Here is a 23669-nt window from a genome sequence, read left to right as displayed (position 1 = left end):
AACCCTGAAAACATGCTAAATGAAAGAAGCCAGGCACAAAAGACCACATAGTGTACAATTCCATTTATATGAAATGTCCAGAATAGGCAAATCTATAAACACAGAAAGTAAATCAGTGGTTGCCAGGGACTGGGGACAGGCCAGGGAGAAGGAGAGTTGGGGAGACTGTTTATGGGTATGGGATTTCTTTGAGGTTGATGAGAATGTTCTAGAATTAGATAATAGTGATGGTTACACAGCTTTGTAAATATAAACTACTGAATCACATACTTTAAAAGGATGAATTATATGGTACATGAATTATATTTCTATATATTTTTTTTAAAAAAACAAGAAAAACTTTAAAGAAGACATAGCTATATGAAGAGAACGTCGTGATTGTGACTTATAACATCAATATTTAAACATGCCAATTCAATCCAAATTATTTTAAAGAGACAATGAAATACAGCCTAAATCACAATGGGTTTTTTTTTAATAGACTTAAAAAGCTAATTCTAGATATTATTTGGAAGAACTAGGCATTCAAGAATAGCCAAGGAAATTTGAAAGAATAAAGTGAAGATGGGTGATTTCCCTACGCTATGAAAACATATTTTAAACTATATTAATCAAGTCAGAGAAGTGTTAGTACAGGAAGAGAGAGGTATAGAAGAGATTAGACAGTCCAGAGACACACACAGACATATATGGAATCTTTCTATATGACAGAGAAAGCATTCAGCCCTCAGGAAATAGGAAAGGATGAGCAAAATGGACCAAATTCCTAAAGAAAGAATCTGAAAACAGAAAATCCAAATGACCAATAAATATATGAAAAATGCCCAATCACACTGGCGATCAAGGAATTAAAAATTAAGACGATAGTGAAATACTATTACATAGTTATAATGTCTGACATTATGATGAATCGGCAATAATATGGAGCAATGGGAACTCATATCCAGCTTCAGGAGTTTAATTTGAACAATCACGTTACAGACTGATTTAACAATATACAGTCAAGTTGAAGATGTGCAGATTCTATGATCCAGATATCCCTTTTCTAATAATCTATCATAGAGAAACTTTTGCACAAATTTCTCTATGGGCTCAAAAGAAGTACAAAATGTTCTAACAGCACTATTTTTAATGGGAAAAACTGGATATTTTCCTAAATTTCCAACAGTAGGCAAATTTCTGCCTTGCTTGCTACTGAATTCTCAACAATTACAACAATGCCTGATAGTACTACTCAAGAAATATAGGTTGCATCAATAAATCAATGTAAAAGGAAGACGTTCCCAAGTCCGCCATCCATCAGAAATCTAAGTGGGAAAAGAGAACTTCTGATAGAATTTTCCATGCTGTGTCTTAGGCTGTACCGTCTGGGGTTCACCTTCTCAGGGTCTAGCAGTTCGTGATTTATCTCTTCTACAGCAAAATAGAAAGAAGATTCTTGCAGCTCCTCATTTTTCTGCCTCACGTTATTACTACTAAAAATCACCATGGCAGCCTTCTGGAAAAAGAATTTTCTCCCCAGGCAGTAGCCTTTATCACCGATTGGAAAAACATTTTTTACCAAAATGTATCTCCACCAAAGGAAGCACATTTTCTAAAATTTAACGTGGCTACCTATCTATCTATCTATCTATCTATCTATCTATCTATCTATCTATCATCTATCTATCTATCTACGTAGCTATGTATCTATGTATCCATCCATCTATGTATCTATGTATCCATCCATCTATGCATCTATGTATCCATCCATCTATGTATCTATGTATCCATCCATCTATGTATCTATGTATCCATCCATCTATGTATCTGTGTATCCATCCGTCTATGTATCTGTGTATCCATCCATATATGTATCTATGTATCCATCCATCTATGTATCTGTGTATCCATCCATCTATGTATCTATGTATCCAACCATCTATGTATCTATGTTAGCTATCCATCTATGTATCTATCTATCTATCTATCTACGTAGCTATGTATCTATGTATCCATCCATCTATGTATCTATGTTCTCTATCCAACTGGGTGTCTATGTACCTATCTATCTAATCTATACGTATACCTTCTTACTCATGTCATCAGAGGTGTCAGTGCTTCTGAGGCCATATTTGTCAATAAGCCTTAACGAATAGCATGAGATGCTGAGAGTTGGAGCCTTGTGACACTACAGATCCCAGGTCACAATCATAAAACCTCCATGGGGACATTGATGCTAGAGTGCCTCCTTGACCTGTTCCTTCAGGATGATCCACTGCAGAAGCTGCATGAAATCCCTGGTCCCAGTGTCTCAAAATGGGTGCAGAGAGTAGCTGCCTGATGCAATCCAAACCTTCCTCAGTGATCCACGTGAGCTCTCTGCCTACAACGGCTTCCATTTGTGGGAAATCATGTTGCTATTCAGAAGACTGGGCTATGCTATATGCAGCTTATCCAGGAATTCTTTACATGAAAGAATTGGCTAGAAGCTCTGTCTGGTGGCCTGGATTTAATCCTGAAATTGAGGGGAAGGCAGGGGAGTGGGGTATGTGCCAGACTAGCCAAGGGAAGTGATCGAGAAGCCAGAATCACCCGTATTTCTTTCTCAGGGATCATATGTGGGGAAGAATATCTTGGTTTTCATCTGCTTCTCCTCAGAGGGCTCCTGAGTTTGGTTGATTACAGCTCCTGTGGCATCAATCACAAGTCTAAGCTTGTTAACTGAAAAACACTGATAACCAGACACTGTGGTTTCTGACTCTGGATTTGCTTTTATCGTGTGGATGTATCTCTACATTGTCTGCATTGTTTCTCAAAGTCTTGCAACAGAGGTATTACAGATATTCTTAAATCAATTATCGAAGGAGGCTAGCCAAGAAAACTTCTCTGGTTTCTCATTTCCGATATAACAACTGAAGTCATTCTTGTTGAGTTACTGAAGAGGAAACATCTCAAATCTTGCCTAACATTTCCAGTCAGACTTAGATAAGACCTTACAACACAATCAAGCATATATTCTGAATGTTTCTTAATGATGCTCTTTCTACACCTACTTTTTCTCCTTTTTCACCGCCAATGCTGGCATTGTAGGAACCATGGGATTTGAATCAAGAAATGAGCTCCTGACACCAAACTTATGTCAAAGTCAGTGACCTGGAAATCTAGAATCACACAGACCCGCTCAGCATTGCCATAATGAAAGCTATTTATGGAACACCTGAGCACCAACTGTTTATTAGGTACTTTTCGTAATTTCTCCCTAGTTCACACATCACTGCAGTATAGTACATATCTCATCTCCAGCCCCATTTTTACAGATAAGGAAATGAGCTCAGAAAGATTAAGTAACCTTCCCAAGTTACAGCCACTAAGTAGAATGACAGTCCAAACCCAGGTCTGTCTCCCCATCAGACCCACTGCACTAAGCAGACCATTCTTCACGATGGCGGCTGTAGCCATGGCCCCCTTTTAAGAAGACTGCTCAACTCACTGCACCTGTACAATGAATAAGCCTTAGATGCTTTCTTGTACGTGTTGCCCAGCTGAGGTCATTATTAGCTCTGGCCAAGCTGATTGGAGCAGGGGTGAGTCCTGCCACTAGGCTGCCCAATTGGCCAGTCGAGAGGTTGAACCATGGCCCATGAAGTATCTCAGATCAAAGAGCATTGCCCAGAAAGCATAATGATGATTCACTTCATCCAGTCAAACCCTCCTTCTCTTGGACTTTAACAGGAGAGACAGGGAAAGAGTCGATAGCTAGTTTTGTTGGGGGCGCACTTGGAAACCACACAGGAAGAAGACATAGAAAGAAGACAGGCCACGAGGGCTCGAGAATAAGCAGTGTCAGTGAGAAGCTGAAGATCTGAGTCAACAGAATAAAACACCTATAAAGGATGGGGGATGAGAAAGTAGGTTGGTCGTCACCTGAGTGCTGGAAGCAGCGAGGAAGACGTTCTGAGTCACCGGAATTGTGGGAACCAAGAAACTCCACGGCTGGTGAGGAGTGGGTGGGAGAAGGCAACCTAGTGAATAGAGCTGCATCTTTCCAGTTCCCAAGTTATGTTCCCGTGTCTTTGAGGCCAGCTCTGCACCTCTTTCCAAGGATACTGTGACATCCCTGTCCCCCTTGTTACGTATGTATTCTTGCTCTGAATCCGCATTCCTTGACATCACTGAGGACCAGGGGAGGCAAACTGACCCGCACCCTCCTCCCCTTATGTGGTGGTCCTCGGGGGATGAGCGCCTGCAAAGTTCTCTCCTGTTTCTGCTGCAGTCCGGCCAGGAGAGCGGCTGAAGCATCTCTCCTAAGCTGGCTGAGTCCCAAAGCCTCACTGGTACCCAAGAGGGGACCTCTGGTCACAACTGCAGAAGGTGCAGATCCCTGGCATTTTCATACAACACAGGGACAGCCTCGAAACAGTGCGAAACGACTTAACTAATGGAAAAAGGATGGGTGGCTCCCCACGCTGCTTTTGCTTCTTTCTGGGATTGTGGGCACCTGTTCCTGTGAGGTTGCTGACAGTCTGAGCCTCAGAGATACACCCTCAGCATGGTCTCGTGAGTTTTGCCTGGACTTGAGGGTGTGCTCGCTTCCTGCGTGTTCCTTGCTACTCGGGTACAGCCAGAACTAAGCAGACGGTTTCTGGTCAGGAATAAAGTTGAGAGAAGGGAAATGAGAAATGGTCAAAAACTCCATTTGAGACCCAGGAAAAAAAGGGGGGGGGTTTATAAAAGAACACGCTCATGCCCCTCCCAACGGCTCTGGATCTGCCCCAGAAAGAGGGAAGGACCCTCCTCTGACCCGACTTGAGTCAGGAACGCCGGCCAGCAGCGCACTGAGGCACAGACGACCAGGCATGTCGTCCTGCAAACTTCCTTGGAACATCAAAGAGCCCACAGCCTTCTGGGTGACCTTGGAGGAGGGAAAGAGAAATGGGGAAGCCCGGAGCCCCGTGTTGATGGTATAAAGATCAAACGGGACCCAGTGGAACATAATGCTTCCCTTTATCTCCTGACTCTAAGAGGCTTCAAACTGCCCACCGTGCCCTGAAGCTGGGGAATTAGGAAGGAATTGAGGTGTCTTTTTTCATTTGGGGAGACAGAACAATGCAGAAATTATAACTCATCCTAGGAAAGCCTCCTAGGGGATTTTCACCTTCCCTGTGCTGGGGAAAGCCCTTGCTTCTGAGAAATCTCACCCCGCCTCATTGCACACCCCTTGCTCCCTGCTCCAGGGCCCCTGCCTCTCTGTCACTGTCGTTCTCTTGAGACTCAGCACCCAGTCCAGTACCTGGCCTTGAGATGGCACTAATAAGTATTTGCAGAATAAAAGAGTAATAAAGGAATGAATGAGTGTAAGATGTCTTGTTGGAGGGGGCAGTGTATAAGCATGGTCAGTCTATCAACATTGCATCATTTCACTCAACTTCAATGAACATACACGAACCGTCTGCCTGTGTGTAGGGGGAGACAAGAAGAGCCTTAGACACGGCACCTACACTCAGGAGCCTTCAATTTACCTAAAGAGATGACATATGGACCCATTACAGGAGTGTGTGTAGAGTCTCAAACTATCACCCAGGGAGCACTAATTAAAGATGAAAATTTCCCAAGCCCCACCCACCACGGCTTCTGATTCAGATAAGGGCCCCCAAATTGAAAATTTGAGCCAAGTCTCCAGGTAATTCAGAAGCTGATGTAAACCAGTCCACTCCTGGAGAAACACTGACGTGTGGGGAGAAATAGACCCTCTAGGCAGGTATTGAAGACCTTGCTCGGTCTTTTCAATGACGTCCCATGACTCCTGAAACCTCTCCGGCCTCCTCTCTGCACCCACTCCCTATATCCCATGATGACTCAAAGCTCTGAGACCCCTATTGTATGGGTGCACTTGGATCTCTGCGCACACATTTCTGGCAAACTGGCTGAGAAGGCTCAGCAAAGCCTGTTGCCTGGGGGCTAAGAAACATCCTGGGAGAATCAACTCCATTCCCCACCCCCCATTCCCCTGCTTTCACTCCTGCAGGATGGGAGAAGGAGCCAGTCACAGTGGGCTGGGTTATCAGAAGTGAGGGACACGGGGAGGATGGGTTCTGGCAAGCAGACCTCTTTTCCGTCCCTGTCCTCCTCTGAGTTACCTGGAGATGAGGGAGTCTCTGTGTAACAGCTCAAAGGACAATCCTATGAAAAGTGTATAATTATTAGGAAACAAGCATCACTCCCCCAGGACACTCAACACCCCCATCCCACACGTAGCCTGTGAGGGCAGAAGCACCCCAGGGACAGGGCATGGAGGGACCACGCAGGGGTACAGACTCACTCACCAGCACCTTCGAGACAACCCTGGGAACCCCCAGAAGCACTTGGGAGGAGGCGGTTTAGGGATACAGGGTCATCAATGGAGCAACAGCCATAAATTTGTGTCATGGCTGTTGGTAATCCCCAAATAGACAAAATTCTAAAATATCTCTTAACTCCACCTGCACTTCTGCCTTATCTTTGGATGACTACTCAATGTCACATTGGGTCTTCCTGTCTCTCATTTCTTCACTCTCCATTCTACTCACTGTACTGCAACCATTTTTTTTTAACTGTTAGTCTGACCATTTTTCTTCCCCATCACCTACAGGATAAAGTTCAGACTTCTGCAGACCCTTCAGAGCTTGATTCAAGCATAAGGTCCTCCAGGAAGCTGTCTCTGGCTTCCTTGGGTAAAGAATGGGCCACTTCCTCCTTTGCCTCTGCTGTATTTTGTATAAAGTCCATATCACATTTCATGGGCTTTATTTATTTACCTTATTCCCCTAGACTGGAATCTCCTTGAGGGCAGAGCCTGTGTCTCTCCTGCATCTCCACTACTAGTGCCCCGCACAGCACTGGGTGCACATGATGAGTTTGACCAGTGTTTCATTCATTCATTCATTCATTCATTACTACCCTCCTATCAACTCCATCTAGGACTATTACCTCCTTGCCCCTCAACATGTTCTCATCCCCACTACTGAACCTTTTCTTCTCTTCTTCCCCTTGCCCGAATTGTTCTCTATTCTCTTTTCATTCCTCTTTTTATCTCTGTAGCATTTTCTGTAACTTATCATTGTGATACATCAAATCCTTGAGAGAATGATCCTGTCATTTGGTGTTGTTCCTGCTGACCCTTGCTCACAGTGGCTTGTTTCCTTGTGCAGTTTGTAATTTGGGGTTATGAGCTTGTGTTTGGTAAGGTGTCCTAGGGCACTACGAATCAAGAACCACTTACAAGTTACTTTTGTAGCTTGAAGTTTCCTGTACAATGCATGTAGTATAAAGTTAAACCCCAATCCCACGTGAGAGTACGCCTACCTATAGTAACCAGTTCACAGGGCAGATACTTTTCTTTTTCCATCCAGAGCCCAACCTGATAAGACAAGTTTCCTTATCTGTTTTTCTTTGCCCAGGGCCACATTTCTCCCGCACCACATTCTCCCTGGGGATCTTGTTTCCTGTGTATGAGGGTTGTCTCCATTCTATGTTCTTACCTCATATGGGCCCAAGATCAGAAGAGCCACAAAAGGCATTCTACTCTAAGACTCCAGGTCAGAAACTGGCGAAGTGTGGCCCAAGGCTCAGCTCCAGTTACTGTAAGTCAAATCCTCCTACACCTGCTCCTTATGTATTATCTCTGGCTTCATTCATGCCACAAAGGCAGAGTTGAGTTGTTGCGACAGAGAACCATATGGGCTCATAAAGCCAAAAATACTATCTGGCCCTTTACAGAAGATGTTTGCTAATCCCTGCTCTAAACAACGCGGAGTACCAAAAGCAGCGGCAACTCTCACCTTTTTGCCAACTCAGTGATGCATTTCAAAGGAATTTTGTATCCAGCAAGTTTCGCTGTATTGTATGGGGAGATTTTCTAAGACATCTAGTCTACTGCATTGCCAGAAGGTGAAATTAGCCTCTTCTTTCTTTTTTAGCCTCTCAAAAGTCTAAAAAGATCCAAAACAGAACTTCTCTCCTTCCCCAGTGATTTCAGCTCGGGTTATCGTTCTCTACGCTTCTAACACCCTTGCCCTCTATAACCTATGGTTCAGCAGCTCATTGTAGGGGTGTGTGTGTGTGTGTGTGTGTGTGTGTGTGTGTGTGTGTGTGTGTTTGATTGCTTTCCAGTTGCACTGAGCAGGTAATTTTTCTCCTTTGTGAGGTTGTCAGCATCTTGAGAACAATGTTTATCATTTAGATCAAGACATAGTATTGTGGGTTTAGAGAATTGGAACAATCCTCAGGTGCTACAGAACTCTAAATCTGGTGGGTTAGAACAGAACCCTTGGCAGTGGAGGATGTAGCAGAAGGCAGTAGTGAGTGATCTGGGTTTAGACGGAACTGGGCTCAGATTTGAGCTCTGTCACTAGCTGCACGATCTCAGCAGCTCCTTAATCTTTCTAAGTTCAGGTTGTTTCATCCATGAAATGGAGAGTGATGTACCTTCCGTGGACAAGTGGGAGACTTAGAATGGATGCACAGTGTCTGGTACAAATAGGTGACCAATAGGCTATTATCATGCTGTTATGGGAACAACTTGTTTATTAATGCTCTTGACACTACACTTGAAGATGGCTTTGACTATTCTAATACTCAGTGCATCCCAGCTGGAATCTGATCTGCATTTATATCCAAATTTGTAAAACTTAAACAAGGAGCATAGGAAACATAGAGAGTGAGGAGTTGGGAAGGATGCATTCCTAGACCTTACAAAAATCAGATTCCCAACGTTTCAGGTCTGACCATAGAAATGCTGCAGGGCTGGACTATGAATGGGCCAAATGATTTAACCCGTCTAATCAATAAAGAGTGCTTCTGAGGGCTTCCCTGGTGGCGCAGCGGTTAAGAGTCCGCCTGCCAATGCAGGGGACACGGGTTCGTGCCCCAGTCCGGGAAGATCCCACATGCCGCGGAGCGGCTGGGCCCGTGAGCCATGGCCGCTGAGCCTGCGCGCCCGGAGCCTGTGCTCCGCAACGGGAGAGGCCACAACAGTGAGAGGCCCGTGTACCGCAAAAAAAAAAAAAAAAGAGTGCTTCTGAGTTATCACTGTAACAGCTGTCGAAAAGTGTTGGTTGACGGTCACTGCCGTAGGTAACTCATCTTGGTTTCGCATTTGGCGTTGGCCGCCTTAAGCTCTGTTGGTGTCTTGTCCCATCATCCCAGCAGCCCTGAGCTCTGCCAGCTAGCCCTGCTCTTTAGAGAAGAACACATTTGTTTGTCTCTTCTTTCCTTTCTCTTAGGATTTGTAACAGAGGAATAGGACCCAAGGCGGGAAGTTAAGAGGAAGATGGGGTGGCCTGAGGTTGTACCCCCTACCTCCAGGGTGACTTATACCTATGCCTTCGGCACTGGTTCGGGGCCTTGCCTGGGGGCTCTGGGGAAGGGTTTGGACTGGGGATGGCAGGGGAAGGAGGCACAGATTTACTTATGGTCCCAGCCACAGAAGAGGCACAGGGAGTTTGCTGGGGAGAAAGCTGGTTCTCTCAGGCACAGGGCCTTGATCTCTTAGCACTGAGCACACTTACTGCACCTTGACCGCTCCAAGGCCTTGCCTGCGGCTGGCGCAGCCCCCAGATCACCACGCTGCTCCTGTCCTCCTGGGACGTCTGAACTCACCTGTTTCATTCAGTTTTCTCTTCCAGGCAGTAAAAGGGGTTCCCACCCCATCCTCACTCTGCCCAAACTCATCCTGCCCATGTCTCTCTCCACAGTTCCCATCATCTTCCTGGTCCATCACTTCCGAATTACTCAATTATGTTTTTTTTAAATCTACTTGTTTGTGTTTCTTGCAGTGTCAAACACAGGTGTTCTGTGTTTCTTGACTATTTCAACCACGGTTTGTTAAGGTGTTTTGCACCTGACAAGGGAAGTTAAGCAATCGTGAATGTGATTTGTGCAGTATTCTTTTTAAGGAATGTAATTGTATACTTTTTTCAAGTAAATAAAGTAGCTAAATTAGGTCAGTACTATGGTTTACTAAGTCATCTAGAATGATCTATAACAAGCAATAAATTGACGAAAAAATTTCAATTCCAATTTCCCCAGTATACAAAAAGCATTGCAAAATAGATCAAACCACAGCAGAAAAATGGCAAAGAATATGAACAGACAGCTCACAGGAAAGGAAATAAAAAATGGATTTTAAATATAGGAAAGTGCACTCGACCTCATTCATAATCAGAGAAAAGCAACTTCAAACTATATCATCTTACAGATTTTTGCCTTTCAGACAGGAACAGATAAAGGATTTGATAACATACCTTGCTAGCAACTTTGTGAGCAAAAGTGTGGGGAAATAGTCCAGCTCATGAGCTGATGGAAGGAGTATAACATGTGATTTTGCAGTATTCATAGAAATGACAACCGTTCACAGCTTTGACCTAGGAACGCCACTTGCAAGAAATTATTAAACACATGTATTCTCACATATATGTGAAATAACATATACACAAGATTATTCATTGTAGCGCTATTTATAATAGCAATGATTTGGGAATAAAACCTAAATATTCATCAACAGAGAACAATGCTTAAGTAAATTATGGTATATCCATAAAATGGAATACTATGCAGCTGTCAAAATGGAGGGAGGAGGGGTAGTTCTTAGGGCAACTCTTTATATTGTTAACAATACACTGTTAAGTGGAAAAAGCAAAGTGCAGGACAATTTGTAACTTACATGGTTGTCATCTGTAGCAAAAAAGGCAGGGAGAGGAGAATACATACAGATACTTTTATACGCATAGAGTATCGCTAAGGATACACAAGAAATTTAACATGGCTCGCCTCTGGAGAATAAAACTGGATGTCTGGGAAAGAGAGATGAGGTGCAGACTTTTCACTGTGTGCTGTTTTGTACCATTTGAATTTTGACCATCAGAATAAATAAAACATTTTAATCAAGTGCCTCAGTTGTTGGTGACGAGTGATGCTTCTGTTGTGCACCCTGAGCATCACCAAATCCCTTTTGGAAGTAAGATGGCTGCCACACATTGGCCGGCTCCAGCTACCAACGTACCCTTGTCATTTCTGGGTGCACTGGAGGGCTGCTTCTCAGGTGCCCTCAAACCATCTGCATCTGTGCCACCTCTGCCTCATCCTTCTCTCCCACTTATCCTCCCACCTGCCCATGCTACCCCCAGGAAGGCCTCCTGGAGTGGCCTCACCTCACTTCTGCCATTGTCTCTGCCAGGGCAACTCCAGATGACTCCAAAATTTTCCATTCCCTGGAAGCCTGGTTCCTGACAAAGCAGGTGAAGGACCAGCAACCCTGCTCAGGGCTATGTTTTGTCTCCTTGACCCTGAAGCAGCTCTGCCTGGACACAGAGTCTCATGTCTCTTGAACATTTCTATCGGCATCTAGTACCAACCTCCAGTCCCCTGTCTGTAAAGATCAAACTGACTCCACAGGGCTGATGGGAGACAGATTCCCTAAAACCCATCAACCCTTCAGTTTTGGGAGGGAGGGGCAGATGGTGGAGGGGCATGCTTCCTCCCCCATAAATCCCTTTCTCTTCCCTCAGAAGCAAAACAAATATGGGTGGTGGTGGGTAGAGGGAAACAGATGTTATCAACAGCACCTGCAGTCAAGAAACAATTTTTGGTAACCACTACACTTATAAAAATACAATTTTGGACAATTCCTTTCTGGCAAGGATGGGCGCATTAAGTTCTTCCTTGGTGTTTTCCACCACACTGATTTTGACGCTGATTAGCCCAAATCCATGACAGCTACCGTCCTGCAATTACCTTCAGCCCAGCCTGGTTGCAGTCTGCCCTCTGAGCTGTATCAGCCCTCCTAAAACACCTGAGTCAGACCACGTCGGCAGGATTGAGTGTCTGAGGCCATCAAACTTTTCAAAGAACCCTGGAGAGTTACAGCCCACGTAAAGGAGACTGGCTGCATTGATCAGGCTGGAAAATGGACAACACACTCGACGAGGAGCTATGCGCATGCTCTGTGGGAGTTGCTGGGCTAAGTGACGTGTAGGAGAGAGGGATCTGGTCCTCAAGGAGCTGCAGGCCAGGAGAGAATAGAAAACTTTCACACCAAGTGGCAGCCACGCAGGGCCCAACATGGCACATGACATAAAATTTGTGCAGACGACATTCAGTGCAAGTTCACAGGAGGGAGCTGTTTCATCCAGCTGGAGGGAGCAATAAGATCCGAGTAGCGGCGTGACGGAAAGGTAGAATTGGACACACGGAGAAGAAAGAGGAGAGTCTAGCCACATGAAAAGATGCTCAGCATCGCTAATCATTAGAGAAATGCAAATCAAAACTACAATGAGGGGCTTCCCTGGGTGCGCAGTGGTTGAGAGTCCGCCTGACGATGCAGGGGACACGGGTTCGTGCCCTGGTCCAGGAGGGTCCCACATGCCGCGGAGCGGCTGGGCCCGTGAGCCATGGCCGCTGAGCCTGCGCGTCCGGAGCCTGTGCTCCACAACGGGAGAGGCCACAACAGTGAGAGGCCCGCGTACCGCAAAAACAAAACAAAACAAAACAAAAAAAACTACAATGAGTTACCGCCTCACACTGGTCGGAATGGCTGTCATCAAAAAGTCTACAAATAATATGGGGAGGGGGAAGGGTGAGCTGTGATAGGGCAAGAGAGAGGCATGGACATATATACACCAACAAACGTAAGGTAGATAGCTAGTGGGAAGCAGCCGCATGGCACAGGGATACCGGCTCGGTGCTTTGTGACCGCCTGGAGGGGTGGAATAGGGAGGGTGGGAGGGAGGGAGACGCAAGAGGGAAGAGATATTGGAACATATGTATATGTATAACTGATTCACTTTGTTATAAAGCAGAAACTAACACACCATTGTAAAGCAATTATACCCCAATAAAGATGTTAAAAAAAAAAAAAGTCTACAAATAACAAATGCTGGAGAGGGTGGAAGGTGTGGAGAATGTTGTAGGTGGAAGTGTAGGTGGAAGGTAGGAGAATTCCCACCTACACTGTTGGTGGGAATGTAAATTGATGCAACCACTATGGAGAACCGTATGGAGAGTCCTTAAAATACTAAAAATAGAGCTACCATATGATCCAGCAATCCCACTCCTGGGCGTATATCTGGAAAAGACAAGAACTCTATTTCAAAAAGATACATGCACCCCAATGTTCATAGCAGCACTATTCACAATAGCTAAGACATGGAAGCAACCTAAATGTCCATCGACAGATAGATAGATAGATAGATATAATGGAATACTACTCAGCCATAAAAAAGAATGAAATAATGCCATCTGCAGCAACATGGATCGACCTAGAGATTATCATACTAAGTGAAGTAAGTCAGGCGAAGACAAATATTATATGATATCACTTGTATGTGGAATCTAAAAGATAATACAAATGAATCTATTTGCAAGACAGAAACAGACTCACAGACATAGAAAACAAACTTATGATTACCAAAGGGGAAGGGGAGGGAGGGGTAAACCAGGAGCATGGGATGAACAGATACACACTACTATATATAAAATAGATAAGTAACAAGGATTTACTGTAAAGCACAGGAGATTATATTGAGTATCTGGTAATAACCTATGATGGAACATTATCTGAAAAAATATATACGTATAACTGAATCACTGTGCTGTATGCCTGAAACTAACACAGTATTGTAAACCAACTATACTTCAATAAAAAAATCACTTTTCTTTAAAAAAAAGAGAAGAGCCTGAGCAAAGGGGACCATCTGGAGGATCTGGACAGGACCCTGAGCCCGGGAAGGTTTGGTGGGAGTGAGCCTGGGGTAATAATCATGACACCCACCGTTTTAATGGAGCTCTTTCCTGCAAATTGTCATGTGATGTCACAGTGACCTCCCCTGATTTAGACACTTTCATATAAAGCAACGAGGGCTCAAAGAGAGCGTGAAGTAAGTCACCCAAGATTACTCAGTGGCAGAAGTTGGTCTTAAGTTGGGAAACTACATAGTACTTTGCATAAGAAGGCACTAAAAATGCCATAAATATGTGTTGGTTGGCCCCCAGTTGCTTGAGGCTAATTTTAAAAGTTCTTTTCCATAGTTTTAACATTCCCCTTGAGTAAATAATTTTCCAATATTAATTTGCATTATGAGTCATTTCTTGAGGTTAAATTTCTTCAGGTAATTGCCAGGTTAAACTTCAGGCTTGACCCTCTTAGAATTATCCAAATTACTGGGGGGTGAACTACTGTCATTCTTTTAAGTCAGGCGGCCTAGGCCAGTCATTCCAGCCTCATCATTTTCACAGGCGTTCGTTCACTGCTTTTGTGAAGCCCTCAGACGAGTTAGAGTAATTAACAGGGAGACCCTTTATCTTTTTCTCCTTTTTTGGTTTTTGTTTTTGCTGTTTTGTTTTGCTTTTAATGAGGATTAAAAGAAGGAAAGTGGTTCCGATACATCTTTAGGACAGAAGTGAATGGATTTCGTTATTATGTCTCTCCTGAAATTTCTCCCCGGGCTGATATAACTGAACTGGGTCGGTTGCAAATAGTCACTTCCTATGAGATGCCTGTTGCTGGGTAGCGATTTGCTTTTATTGTTCTTATGTCCTGATTTCTGTTCTCCTATTGGTGAGTGGATTTTCCGTTCTATTTGTTTTTTGTTTTTCTTGTCCTCGCTTTATTTGGGGCCAGGGAGTGTTGCTGGGTAAATACTCTGCAGAGAAAGAGTTCAGCTCTGCAGGGAGAAGCCCTGCCTCACAGTGGCACTGTCCTTGCCCCCGTCGTGGGTGTTCTGACGGCGTTTGCTAAATGAGAGAAGTCATCCTCACCCATGTGAACCTAGAACTTTCCAGAACTCCAGGGCTTCCTCACTTGTTACCTAGATAGAGGCACCCAGGGGCAGGGATGCTGACCAGTTCATGCCCATCCCCATCACAGGACCTGGATGAAAAATATGCAGTCTGTTTTTGTTATTCAAGGTAGTTACGTCCTATAGTGTCTGCACACGCCGCCTTAGTGAACACTGAACCGTGGCTCCGAGGTGCCTGCGAGCCTCTGGTCACAACGTGTTCGTCAGCCGATTATTACTAACCTCATTTTAGGTCCGTTGCAGTTTAAAGACGGCTTTTAAAATATTTACTGTTGATTCATTAACGTAACTCACAGCCAACAGCACCGTAACTCGCACCTGAAGGAAGCGTATCTAACCCGCATCCTTTCCGAGAGGCGGTCACAGCCTTCCTGTGCTTGGGGACACTGGACAGCTCTTAGCCCTATTCTTGGGGGCTAATCGAAACAGTGAAATCACCAAAAAAAGCACAAAAATGCAAAAAGAAGTGGCACTAAATAGATCACGAAAAGGACATCTATTTACAGGAGGAAACAAGAGGGCAGAGGGTTGCCTTTTTTGACCTCAGCTGGGAACGGGCGAGGAGACCCCAACAGTTCATTGGCAGGTCCACGTATGACCACAAAAGCACCATGAGCACTGGTGTGGGGTGATGAATACATTTTAGCGAGTGGGTGAATTCACAAACACAGAATTTGCAAAGAATGAGCGTCGACAGAATATTAAAAGTGTGTGTGCGTGTGTTCATGGAAGGAACGAAGGGTGCTGTCTGAGGCTGGGCAGTGTCAGGCTTGTGCCCAGCCAGATCAAGGCCACTGCTGTGTATCTGGCGCCTTCCTATGAATTACAGGCGCCCACGGCAGCCTCAGACCCACAGCTCACAACTGAGAAGCAGGCAGAGCAGGGGAGGAGAGGAGCCCCTTCCCTCAGGGCGTGAAACCTCGCACAGCATCGCCCAAGCTCTGCTGAGGGAACACCGACAGGATGCCAGGCCCTTCCCACCATCCTGATGCAGGCCAGATGCGGTGGTGTAGATGGGCCAACTCTGTCTAGAAGCAGAAATGGATCCTTTAAACGCGCCCTGTCATGGAGCCTCCGAGGGGACCTTATATGTCAGCATTTCCCTCCTCTGACCCATGTTTTGCTCCAGGCCTGAATTTCTTTAAAAGCCCTATATTTTTTTCCCAAGGGCTGCTGTAACAAATGACCACAAACTGGGGGGATTCCAACAGAAATTTGTCCTCTCACAGTTCTGGAAGCCAGAAGTCTGAAATCGGGGGTCAACGGGGCCATGCCCCCCTCTGCAAGCTCCGGGGAAGAATCCTTCCTTATCTCTCCCAGTTTCCGGTGGCTCCCGGTCCCCCTTGACGGTCCCTGGCTCGTCACCGCCAAGGTGGCGCGTAGTTTCGATCTCTGCCTCCGTCTTCATGAACTTCTTCCCTGTGTATGTCTCTCTTGGTCTGAGGACACTGGGCATTGGATTCAGGGCCCACTCTCATCTAGTGGGACCTCATCTTAACTAACTGTACCTGCAAAAACTCTATATCCAAATAAAGTCGCATTCTGAGCTTGCAGATGGACCTGAACTGGGGGAAACTATATTCAATCCACTACCACCCTACAAATGACATCTGGGGTGGGGGGGCATCCTGATCACAGGGACCTTGACAGTTGTCTGATCTCCTTCTCCCAGAGCCCTAGATTATTCTCAGGGTCTCCACTGTCACACCCCACCAGCTTTAGGGGCTTTTTGTCCCTGTGTCCTCTTCAGGCCTGAAGGGGTTGGAACTGATGGTAGCACAAGAAAAGAAAGAGAAGGAAAAACAAACAGCTGCCATCGGAAAAACACTAAAAACGTTTCGCCTTTTGAAAGTTTATGCAAATAAGTACACAACCTCCGCTCAGCAACAGCTTAAAGTTTGTTGCAACCCGAGGGCAAATTCCAGAGCTTTAGAACCACAACCAGAATAAAACGGGAGGCTACACATCAATGACCCCTTTGGCCACAACGTTTCCCACGGACTCAGGAAAACGGCACCTCAAAGCACACCTTCGTCACACGCGCTCTGACACATTCCGTAGGAGACCCCACCCTTCTGTCTGCGCCAAGCTTCGGACTCTTGACCATGACCCTGAAATAAGTCCCGTCAGTTCAGGTGCATCTCTGCCTACAGTCTATCCACCAATACCTAAGCCTAAGTCCTTCTGACGACAACAGAATAATCTTTTGAGAATGATTCTATCCACTGCCCCGTAGAGTCAGTACCAAATACAGTCGACTCCACAGCTCTGTGGACTGCTCAGCACCGTTCCTCTCTCCCCCCATCTGTCCAGGTGTCCCAGGTGGACTTCACTCCACCCTTGCCTCCAGGTGGACAGGTAAACTGAGCCTGCCCATTTAGAGCACCGAATTCTTCTGGCCGCAGCAATTGGATGAAAGCTAGGGGCCGATGAAGAGCAGGGAGACGGTCTGGGACTTTGGGGAGAAGTTGGGTGTGTGCAGCCGCCGGCAGCCACAGTGCCACCAGGGAATTACTTGGCAACGAAGCCAAGCTGAAGAGCAGCAGAGCTGAGAGAAGGGTCTAGACTGAGACTTGTCAGTGGCATCGTTTGGGCCCTGCCTTGAGCCGCAGATGGAACTGGGGCAGCATCTACTGGACTCTGAGTTACATGAAGCGGTGAACTCCCTTATCTGCTCATTTGAGTTGGGTTTTGTGTCACTTGCAGTATCTCAACTGACATGACCACAGAGGGCTGTTTATCCGGGGGGTTCTGACCCCAGACTCCATCTCCTCTTCCCCAGGACAGAGGAGATGCTTCTGAGCCAGTGAGGCCGAGGACCCTGTGATCACCCCGTCGGGTCCTTCCTCTGGGTCTCCCATTGCCCTCATCCCACTCTGTCTGATCTTCTGGGGTTGTTGATTCTTGATCGTCATTCAGTCTTTGCATATATATCGGGTTCTCTAGATGCACCTCCTCCTGCAACCCAGATGGACAGAGAAAATATAATATTTCTGGTTTGCCAATAGCAAATCTGATCTTTTCCCTCTGGAGTCTCTACCCACTGGTTAACAAGAAACTATCGACCAAATCCAGTTTAAATGTACTCTAATCCAATCACGCAGATTTTTAAAATAAATTTATTTATTTATTTTTGCCTTCATTGGGTCTTTGTTTCTGCGTGCGGGCTTTCTCTACTTGCCAAGAGTGGGGGCTACTCTTTGTTGCGGTGCGCGGGCTTCTCACTGAGATAGATTCCCTTGTTGCCGAGCACGGGCTCTAGGTGCGCAGGCTCAGTAGTTGTGGCACGTGGACTCAGTGGTTGTAGCACACAGGCTTAGCTGCTTGGCGGCATGTGGGATCTTCCTAGACCATGGCTCGAACCTGTGTCCCTGCACTGGCAGGCAGATTCTCAACCACAGCGCCACCAGGGAAGTCCTGCAAACAGATTATTTTCAAAAGAAATACACAGACTTGTTTGGATAAAAATTCTCAGTTACTAAGACAGAACTTCCCTCTTCCTGCTTCTCTGCATAAGAGGGTGTCTGGGTGCATGAGAGGAAGGGGCTAGCTCATCCTTGTGTCCGCAAATACCTTAGCCTTACGTTTGGCATCCTCAACCTCCTCCAGGCTCTGGACGCCGTCCCCGTCCACCCAGGAGGAGTCTGCAGTGTAGATCTTGCCCTGGCTGCTCCTGCGTACTTTGCTCAGAATCAAGTGTCTACCCCAGGCTGCCTTGGCCTCACCTCGGCTGCCACTAGGGACAGACGTTGAGTCTCTGCCAGCCCACCATCTAGTTCAGCACCCTGCAAGTCCGGCACCAGCCCCTACAGTGGACCACCTCCACCTGCCATGGTGGATGCCATGACGGGCGCCCTGGCTGCCAGTGCAGTGTCCACATCCCAGGGTGACCAAACAGGAGGCAAGTCTGCAGGGTCTCCCGAGGCTACCCTGTGCCACGGGTGACCTTAACGTGACTGGGTACCAGGCTGATGGGTGGCGATTCTGCTTTCAACGTGGCCCTCCCGCCTGACAGCCCCGCCCTCACCAGCCCAGGCCTGGGTCAGCAGACGTGAGCCCAGCTGTGCCTGGTCTTCACTCCTTTTCTTCTCCTGCCCACATTCTCCAGGCAGAACACACACTCTGCCTGTACTTCAGAAAATACTCTGAGTTGTGTTTTCTCCCCCTGTCTCCAGCTAAGCCTGGCTATCCTCTTGGCGGTGAGGAAACCTCTGGCCCAAGTCGTCTGGGCTCTGCTGCTGAAACGTCAGAGGGGGCGGTAAAGAGATGTGGACAATTGTTTTTCAAGACGACAGTCTGACACACACAGCTCTGTTACTGTGGAAGGATCAGATTCACAGTGTCAACGGCTGAATATTAAGTGGTTCTTCCTCTTCACATTTCTTAAATAACTTTTCTCATTTCCTCTGTGGTCTCCAACCCCCAAACAGAAGAATGCTTACAGCCGGCCTGTCCAAAAGAACTTTCGCAAGGATGGAAATGGTCTCCATCTGTGCCTTTCAGTCCAGTAGCCACTGGCCAGATGTGACTATGGGGCCCTTGCGGTGTGGCTGGTGGGCCTGAGGATCTGACTTGGTAAGTTATTTCATTTCAATTAATTTAAAAAGCCACACCTGGCCTGTCACTACGAGATCAGACAGCACAGAACTAGAGTAAAGGTCTCATCCTTAGCAAGGCAAGGAAGAAAGGTACAATAATCACTATAAAATCTGATATCTCCCAGGCCAGTTGAAAAAGGTTGTGTCATTCTGCAATCTTCATTCCAGTGCAAGTGCTCTGTGTGGTTAATTACTTCACACCCAATACTTTCCATCGTCACCCGCAGACACAGCAGCCGGTGTCTGGTTTTGTAGCATTCCACCCCAAACAAATTTCCAAGAGCTGCAGGCCGTTTCCAAGAAACAAGTCCTTAACCTAGAACCCTGACGTTCTCATCCAGACATCATCCTCATTTTTTTGTTTGTGTGTTTTGTTTTTCCTTTTTGAGCGTTTTTTTCCCATAGCATCACGTTGGCAAATATCTCAGGAACCTTTAGGAGGAAGGTCAGTGAACAGCAGGAAACAGCTCCTGAAAGCCTGATCTCCTGGGGCTTCAGGAGGTCACAGGAGAAGGGCAACCTCCCGGTTTAGTATATTTTCTCTGGGAAATGTCTGTCATCCTGGTCTCTTTCATCCTGCAACCCTGCAGGCACCCGCTGGACCAGGAACCTCCCGCAAAGGTGTTGGCGGGGAGGAGCCATCCCCTGAAGACCCCCGCCTTCCAAGACACACCTCCCTGCCCTCTGAGTGCCCCTAAGACCTGGGGACCTGGAAGGATGGGACGCCCGGCCCCTTTCCCATCCTACTGAGGCTGCTTCCTGAGTGGAAAGCAAGGCCAGGCAGCTCAGGGCCTGCCCATTGCCGCACCCCTCAGGAGGATGGCTCAGCCTAGGATGCCCTCCCTCAGGTTGAGGTGCTCTGGGAAGAGGCTCAGAGTTCCGGGAGCCTCCCAGGTGCCCTCTGTGTGGGCTCCCCTGACACACACGTCCCTCAGGGCCGCTTCTGTGAAGCCACATGGAGAGAGGGGTGCAGCTTCCTACAGCCACACTGCCCCAGGCCCTTCTTTTTCCTTTTTTATTTTTTTTATTGAGGTATAGTTGATTGACAATATTATATAAGTCTCAGGTGAACAACATAGTGGTTCAATATTTTTATAGATGATACTCCTTTTAAATTTATTACAAATGAACTTATTTACAACACAGAAACAGACTCACAGACTTAGAGAACGAACTTAAGGCTACCGGGGGCAACGGTGGTGGGGGAGGGATAGGCAGTTTGGGACTGACATGTACACACTGCTGTATTTAAAATGGATAACCAACAAGGACCTACCGTACAGCACAGGGAACTCTGCTCATTGTTATGTGACAACTTAAATGGGAAAAGAATTTGAAAAAGAATAGATACATGTGTATGTATAACTGAATCACTTTGCTGTACACCTGAAACTAACACAACATTGTAAGTCAACTAGACTCTGATATAAAATAAAAAGTTAAAAACTAAAGTTATTACAAAGTAATGGTTATATTCCCTGGGCTGTACAATATACCCTCGTAGCTTATTTCTTTTGTACACAGTAGCTTGCACCTCTCTTGCCAAGGCTGGTGACAGGAGGCCTGCCGAGAGTGGGAAGCATGAGGCTTGGAGGCCAGAAGGCCCGCAGCCACTGTGCCTTCGCTGGGTGACCCCAGGCAGGCCAGGCCAGCCTGCTCCTCTGTCACCTCCCTGCCCCTCACTCCCGTGCAGGGAAAGTAGAGATGCTGACCTCAAAGCCCCTTTCACCCATCCCTTCCCTGAGCGCCTGCTGTGTGCCAGGCACTCTGCCAGGAGCTGGGGAGATGCTCAGGGGCCAACCCGCAGGTTGCTGCTCACAGAGAGCTTACTGTCTAGCTTGCAAAGGCAAGAGCCCACTCAGCTGTGCTGGACACACACAGGCGCGCACACACCACACACACACACACACCACACACACAACACACACATACCACACACAACAAACCACACTCAAAAACACACACACCACACACACACCACACACACAACACAACACACACACAACACACACACACACGACACACACACACGACACACACACACGACACACACACACACCACACACACACACCACACACAACACACACCAAACCACACACAACACACACAACACACACACACGACACACACACACGACACAACACACACACAACACACACACACGACACACACACACGACACACCACACACACACACCACACACACAACACACACAACACACACAACACACACATACACACACACCGCACACTGCACACACACACATACACACCACACACACCACACACCACACACACACATCACACACATACCACACACACACACAGACCACACACACACACCACAAACACACATCACACACCACACACACACACCACAAACACACATCACACACCACACATACACGACCCCCACACACACCACACACACCACACACACACACACACCACACACACGACATACTCACCACACACAGAGACACACGACACACACACACCACACACACACACCACACACACACCACACACACACCACAGACACACCACAGACACACACACCGCACACTGCACACTGCACACACACACATACACACCACACACACCACACACACACCACACACACACACACCACACACACATCACACACATACCACACACACACACCACACACACAGAGACCACACACACACATCATACACACCACACACACACACACCACAAACACATATCACACACCACAGACACACGACCCACATACACACACCACACACACACCACACACACACATACCACACACACCACAAACACACACGACACACACACACACCACACACACCACAAACACACACCACACACACACACCCCACACACACCACAGACACACACCACAGACACACACACACACTCACACACCACACAGTAGGCCTCCATGGTTCTCTTCCTAAAAGCCATTTGAGGATCAGTTAGGACTTGGGTTTGCTCTCCTGACGCAGCGTCCAGAAGCTCAGGAGCCGGCTGCCCACCCTGCCGTGGGCCGTGGCTGCGGGGGCCTTTCCCTCTCCAGGGGGAGGGCCCCTGCGCTCGGAGCTCTGGGCTCACCCAGATGCGCATGGCTCCAGCACCTGAACTGGGGCAGAGGCTTCACGGGCGTCCACTGAATTCAGTTCCGACGCTGGCGTGAGTGGGCAGCGCCCACCATTCCCGGGCGCACTGGCCCAGCTTCCAGCAGCAGCAGCCACTCATTTACTAAGAGCCACAGAGGCTGCCAGCGAACCTGCGCTGCCCCTGGACCGGGCGTGCAGGGACCCGCCCTGCAACCTTAGGCAGCTCTCGCCTACTCTCCCTGCTCCTTCCCTGTCACCAGCCAGCCTTCCTCCAAAGAACTGAAAAGCAGAGATTTCCCCCTGAAGCCACCCTACAAAAGCCCCTCACCTCCACCCAAGCAGCACCACCATCCTCATGGTCCCTCAGAAAGCGTTCACGGCACCATGGTGCCAAGGCTGGCCGGACTTCAGAATTACCCGCAGAGCCGGGACCCACCGGGGGACAGTCTGATTTAGTGGGTCAGGGCTGGAGCCAGGCATCTGTCTCGGCATTTCTGTTTTCAACTTCACCCTCCATCAGAATCAGCTGCGTGTTCACGTCGATGCATATTAGTGTACAGGGGAGGATGGTGGATTTAACACACACATTTGCCAGGGCCTAAAAGGTGGAATGAATCCCCACCTCTTTCCAGCATGATGAGATACAAGCATCCAGAAAATGGAAGGTAGTTTGGTGGGCTGGAAGGCAGGAGATCAGGTTCCAAAGTCCAGCTCTTCATCCACTAGCTCCGTGACCTTGAATGTACCGCCCCACCTCCTGAGCCTCGGTTTCCTTGGTTCAGGTCCGGGGGGTATACACATGACTTGATACAATGACTCAGGTCTCTCAAACAGAAGAGGAAGGGTTGCTAAGTTGCCCCCACTCTCTTGGTGGTTTAAGATCTTGGATCTTGGTTTAAGGTCACCAAGGGAGAACTTCAAATAGCATTTTCCAAGGAACAGAAAAGATTAGAAGCCTCCTAACCCAAAGAGACAAGAAAAGTCTCTTCTAGAACCTTCCACAACCCGAGTCTTGAGTCACTCTCAGCCCGACAGACAGTGTTATTGGGCTCTGACATCCTGGATCGCCCTTTTTAAAATTTGAAATGGGACTTCATCTTGGCTCCACCAGTGTCCCTGTTGCATGCCAAAGTCACAAGAAACCACGGGGTTAG

The sequence above is a fragment of the Pseudorca crassidens genome, chromosome 21, assembly GCF_039906515.1.
Source record: "Pseudorca crassidens isolate mPseCra1 chromosome 21, mPseCra1.hap1, whole genome shotgun sequence".
Classification (NCBI taxonomy): Eukaryota; Metazoa; Chordata; class Mammalia; order Artiodactyla; family Delphinidae; genus Pseudorca; species Pseudorca crassidens.
Note: the sequence above shows the minus strand (reverse complement) of the source record.